Source organism: Symphodus melops (assembly GCF_947650265.1).
Source record: "Symphodus melops genome assembly, chromosome: 1".
Lineage (NCBI taxonomy): Eukaryota > Metazoa > Chordata > Actinopteri > Labriformes > Labridae > Symphodus > Symphodus melops.
In genome coordinates this window covers 2,227,368-2,233,733 of record NC_136691.1, presented here as the reverse complement: position 1 = coordinate 2,233,733, position 6,366 = coordinate 2,227,368, and positions in this window count along the sequence as shown.

Genomic DNA, 6,366 nt, shown 5'->3' with positions numbered 1-6,366 from the left:
CCTTTTTTGAATGGATCAGATCAGAGCCTGCAATCAAATCTGTTTACTTGGCCCAATTAAACACAGAGATCAGAAGGAATATTAAACTGTTGTGAGGGAGCGCCGCAGGACAGTCGCAGAGCGATGATAACCATGCAGACGACTCCAAAATGAGATCTCCCACTATTTTAAAAGCCTCGACTCCTCTGCTGACTGTGACGACTTACAGCCATCTGTTTGTCAAGACAGACCAGACCTCACCGACAACTGAGAGTCACGATCCTGCACACCAAGCCTTGTGTGGATGTTGGATCAAATGTCTTTGTAAGTTCATTATTTTTTAAAGTATGTCCTCCTTCTAACTTTAGATTCTGCTCCTGAATGCTCTGGATTTGATTGGACCAGAGAAGGTAGGCGGGGCTTTAAAAGGCCGTTTTGGACGCCCCTGGGTTTGCCAGATATGAGAGCAGTTATCAGGTCAACAGGTGTTGCAGCGATGGAAGCGGGCAGTGGAACTGCTTCAGATAGAAGTGATTGTACCCGAGCTAAAAAGCCTCTGCATGTTTCTAATAAGCTCCAGCAGCAGAAAGCTGCTCAAACTAGGATCAATGTTGGAGATGAAACATGGAGAGAGGTTAGAACGCAGGAAGCTTTACAGACCCATGCAGAGCTGGCTAAACACTGAAGCTACAGTGTCCACCACATGCAGAGCTGGCTAAACACTGAAGCTACAGTGTCCACCACATGCAGAGCTGGCTAAACACTGAAGCTACAGTGTGCACCACATGCTGACCTGTGTGAGCAGCCACTCTAGAGAGGAGGGGGCGGAGCAAGCTCTCTGTGATGATTAGAGTTTAGACTGCAGTACCCATTTTAAACACTAGGGGCGTGGTTACATTCTGCTCCTTTAATGTTGGATATTTATACGGTAATCGCGGTAATACGGTCTTTCAGAAATGTTATCCATCAGCTGTAAAAAGCAGCGCTGACATCTCTCACTGATGTTTCAGTTCATGCAGCTGTTTTCTAGTAACTGTATCACGGGATGATGTGCTGCACAGAAGAGTGATGACACACTCACACTGCTCTGTAATTTACTTCAATATGCAGATTTTTCTTTCCTCTGCTTATTTCCCATGCATCTCATGTTTTATGTATGACTGCATGTACTCTGCACAAATATCTCCCGTGTTTATAGAAAGTATTCACACGGCACGACGGCCTCCCCGAGGAGCTTTCATCATCATTCTTTGTGTTTCAGGAAGCTGTGAATCAACAAGTCACTGAACAACAAACTCTACTCTTCTTGCACAGACGTGTCACATAAATATCCGAAAACATCCTTTTAATAAAGATATTTAATCAAGTTAAAACACATGTAGTTAAAAAAAAACAACCATTAACTTGTTTATACCGATTTATTAAGGTCTGAAGTTAATGCATTCAGGGGCGATGAACCACTTCCTGTTTCTGTGCTTCACTTCATGTTGCGACCTTTATTTTGAAAGAACAGCAGGGTTGAAGTCAAACAATAAGTAAAGTACTCTCAGCAGAGTCAGACATGATGATTAGAGAGAAATAAACAGCTTCATGAAGTGCACTCTGCTGTGTTCACACATCGTGTCGCTTCAACTTCCTGCACAAATGTTCCAGTCAGGGTCAAGCTGCAGCTCTGTCTGCTCACACATGCCGTTTGTGTGTGTGTGTGTGTGTGTGTGTGTGTGTGTGTGTGTGTGTGTGTGTGTGTGTGTGTGTGTGTGTGTGTGTGTGTGTGTGTGCGTTATTTTTCTGTGTGGTTAAAGGTTTGTCCTGTAAACAAGGATGCAGCTGAGTAAGCTAAAAAAAAAAAAAGTAACTCGTCCCTCTGGACGGATAAATTCCACACGACCCTCGACTCAGCTTTCTTACGTTTATGTGATGGAAGCTGTAATCCAATGAGAGCGCAGCTTTTATCTGAAAACGAGGCTTCCATCATCGTTCCATCATTCTTTTTTTGCAAAATGTTTCCGTCCCTTCCTACCTTTTTTTGGGGGGGTTTGAACCTGCTTCAATTAAAATTGTTGAATCCACTGAACTGCTCATTCACCGGAGTCATTGACTCGGAAATTTCCCTAATGGAATTTTCCAGTAAAAGAAGAAATGAGGCATTATCAACTGTCCCTCGCTGTCTCTTTCTTCAGCTCTCCTCTTTCTCTCAATCAGGAGAAATCCCTCGCTCTCTCATTCACTGCCGTCTGTGTGTGTGTGTGTGTGTGTGTGTGTGTGTGTGTCTGAATATGTAAATGGCCATTGCCTAACCAGCCAAAACTAGGCCATCATCTCCTCTGTGAACACCTGAATAGAAGCGAGACAGAGATATAGTGAGAGAGAGAGAGAGAGAGAGAGGGAGAGAGAGAGAAAGACAGGCCAAGAGGTGAAAAGCTTACCAAAATATCTTACTCCAGCAGGCATGCTGCTACTTCACTGAGATTAAACCATGAGCGCTGCTCCGCATCACGCTGCCAAAGTCAAAAAAAAAAAAAAAAAAGATACTGCAGATCTTCCAAAAAAAGTGCATTTAATGTGTGTAAAAGTCACTAAAAATCCCCGTGTCATGTTTCCTGTTTTAGGTTTGTGTTGTTGTAAATACGATGAGACCGGTTTCATCCCGTCTCCGCTGACACCGAGCTTTCAGGTCACTGACATGTGACCTCTGTGTCGTGTTGCTGTCCTTCCTCCTCTCGTCTTCCTCTTCTTAGTTTGATGTCGAAGCGTTTGCAGATCACTACAGCTGGATCAGGCGGCCATGCTTGACCTGTTTTTTTTTTTTGTTGTTGTCGTGTAACTTTATGCACTGATCCTTCAAGTCCAGACCATGTGACATGTGACCATCACATGGAAGTCTTAACACCCTGACGAGATTTCTGACAGTTCAGGGTGGGAGAAATCCAACTCCCCTGTTCTTATATAGGTGGAGGGCTTGTTTGCTCGGGGACTTTGCAGACATCTCAGGTGAAAAACTCACCTGGCTTACATCTGAAATTTAAGCAGAAAACAGACCTGTAAACATCCACTCGATCTCAGGCCGGTTTTTTTTATGGCCCGAAAAACCTTTCAGCCGGCAGTGGAGTCAAAAGCTGAACGACTGGGGAAAAAAAACTAACAAGAGAAGAGTGAAAGAAAGAAAGGACGAGGAAGGGCACAAAGAGAGAGAGAGAGAGCGAGCGAGCGAGGAAGGAGAGAGAGAGAGATTGGAAAAATAGAAATGGAGGGGAAAGAGAAACAACAAAAGCCGAGAGGCAGAACAAGTGAAGGACAGAGAGGGAAGAGTGTGAGAGGTGTTAATCAGAGGCTGCAGGTAGGCAGGTGTGTGTGTGTGTGTGTGTGAAAGGGTCTGACAGTATCTCAGGGCTACATCAGTGGCCATTAGTATTGTGCAGCACAGACACACTTTTTGACAGGTCGGCTGCACCGCCTGCAGAGAGGCACCGTCTGTGTGTGTGTGTGTGTGTGTGTGTGGTACTGCTGGTGTTGACCCGTCCTTTCATGTGTTTATCTCACCTCCAGATGAACTTTGATGAGCCAGCAAACACACACACACACACACACACACACACACACACAGATTTCCTCCATCTGGACACAAATCTTCGCTCGTCTCTTTAATTTCTCTCCTTGAGGTCGTCCTCTTGTCTACAATGTTTGAACGCGCAGTACGTAAATCCACCACCAGGGGGCTCTCAGTCCAAACAATCACAAAAAGATGATGTCGAGGCTGGCGGGGAATCATGGGAGTGATTTTCCTGCTACTCTGATTTCTGACTCAATCCACTGTCTTGTCTCTACAATAAAGACACAAGAAGACCAAATAAAAACATACTATTTTAAATATTTATTATAACATAGGTTCCCTTCCCTCCTTGCATCCTCTCCTAATCCCTTGTCTCTCCTCCTTCTCTCAGCTCACTCTTTAATCTTCCTGCTTTTCTTCCTCCCTCTTTCTCTTCATGTCATTTGTCTCCTTCATCCTTTTATTCTCCCCCTTCCCTCCGCTCATCCTTTCCTCTTTTATCACCTTTTTTGACTCCTCCTTCCTCCCTCCTCGTCCATCGCTCAGCTCCTCTCTGGATTCGCTTCTTTTCTTCTTCGTGTGTTTTCTTCTCTCCCCAGCACTTCCTCCATTTCATTCCCCCTACTGTGTGTGTGTGTGTGTGTGTGTTCTCCTCAGCTTTGATGCATCAGGAAGTTCACTCACACACACACACACACACACACACACACACACACACACACACACACACACACACATGCTCGGGGAGTATGAGAGCTTGTTCCTATCAGCTCCAACATCAGTCATCCGTCAGCACAACTCTTATCCGTACATCTCTGTCCGTCTCGCTCTCCGCCCGTCTGTCACTGCATCGTCCGTCCTCTTCTCTCTCTCTCTCTCTTTCCAACACACACACACTCACACACACACACACACACACACACACACTCACACACACAGCAGCAGCTCCTCTTTATCTTCTCATCGTTCCTCTCTGGTAGAACTGCAGAATAAATCAACTGCAGCAAAACCAGGAGATGGAGACGCACATATAGAGGGGTTGGAGGGGGGGCGAAGAGGGGCATGATGGGATATGATATGACAAATGTATATACGGCGGATGGAGACAATGGGAGACGAGAGAAGGGAAGGAAGTTACAAAGGATGCAAAACAAAACAAAAAAAAGATGGAAAGAAATCTGAATTCAAAGTGACAAGAAGAGACGCTCGCAGCCTGTCGTGACCTTCGATCTGAAAAATGTGAATCTCTTCGTGAAGAAACATTTTATGATGGATGGATGAAAAAAACAAGATGGCAGTTATTAAGTAAATTATTCAAAGTTGGAGAAATGAAAGAGACTTGGAAGATAACGGAAAATGTCACTGAAGTGAAAACAGACAAAGAAGGAAAGAGTTCAAAGTTCTTCTCTGATCGTTTCAGGTTCGATTCCGGTTTTCAGATACATTGTTGGATTAGTGGCGTTAGCATTAGCCTCCCAGCTAACGTTCTGTATTAAGTTGACTTACAAGTTATAGTTTGGGTCAAATGCCTTCGTCTCCTTGACTTCTGTGCATGTTTGAACATGGCGACATCCAGCCCCATTAAAAACCTTTTTTTTTTAATTTTAAAAAGTAAAAAAAAAAAGTATTTACATTTTTAAAACAAGCTACGAAGTGTTGCGATGTAATGGTGAGTATTTGGGTTTAAAAAAAATGCTTATTTGTTTGGATGGACCATGTTGAAGTAATCCTAATAAGCCCCGCCCCCCCTCCCTCTACTGGGCGTCCTTAGAAACGCCAAGTAGAACGCCACGTTAATGTGATGTCACAGAAACACTTCCTCTGACAAATACGAACTGCAGAAAACAAAACGTGCCCGACGTGCCCATGAGCAGGACGTGTGCCGTCGTCCTCCCCCCCGACATCTGCACAACGCGCTCCTCCATATCACAACAATAAAACGCCACGACCTCGGATATTGTTTCTCATCTGTGTAATCTGCTTTAGTGATATTGTTTTCCCCACTTAATCATCGTGCCTCCAAACCAAAAAACTAAAATAATAAATAAATGAGATTGTGGAGTTAATGAGGTGCTGATGGTTTTATTTCACAGCCGGCTGCTCGTGTGCGCTGACTGATAATGTGTGCCAACCCGTTATAATGCAGCAAATTAGAGGTTGAGTGAACCCGGAGCGGCTCAGCCTCTACCTTAACCTCGAGGACACGTTACGTCTGGGACACGTTGGGACAAAGAGTCGGCCAAGAACAGGTTTTAATCACCGGACGTCACATTCGTGGAAACGTTTGGAGGAAGTCGGGACGTGCATGTCGAACGTTTTCGTGTTTCCTGGACGGATAAAGAGCTTCAACTGAAAAGAGATTTTTATGAAACTTTAGATGATCCTCGATGAAGGATCGAGAGAGAGAGAGAGAGAGAGAGAGAGGGGAATGACGTGCTGGACCGGAGCCTCAGGTCAGATTTGAAGCTGGACCGCCGCTCCGCCCCCCCCCCCCCCCCCTGCGGCGCTCCGCCTCTCATCGTGTTTTCGTGTCTGATTTCAGACGTTTACAAACTCAAATTCTTTCCGCCGTCAAACATGTGATTCTTATCTTTTTAAACTACAAAGTGTGGCAGCATCACAGAGAAGCTTCCGGACCTTTTTTGTCCCGACTGCACGCCGAGCGACATGCCAAAAAAAAATCAAGTTCTGCTGTGTGATGTAGAATCCATGAGTCGGGATGATAACACGTCTGTTTGACTCTCAGCTGGCTCCTCGTGCGACACTTCCTGTCAGTCTGATTGTGGTCGTCACGTTTCGTCTCCGAGTGAAAGAAAAGCGGGAAAGGAAAAAGGAAA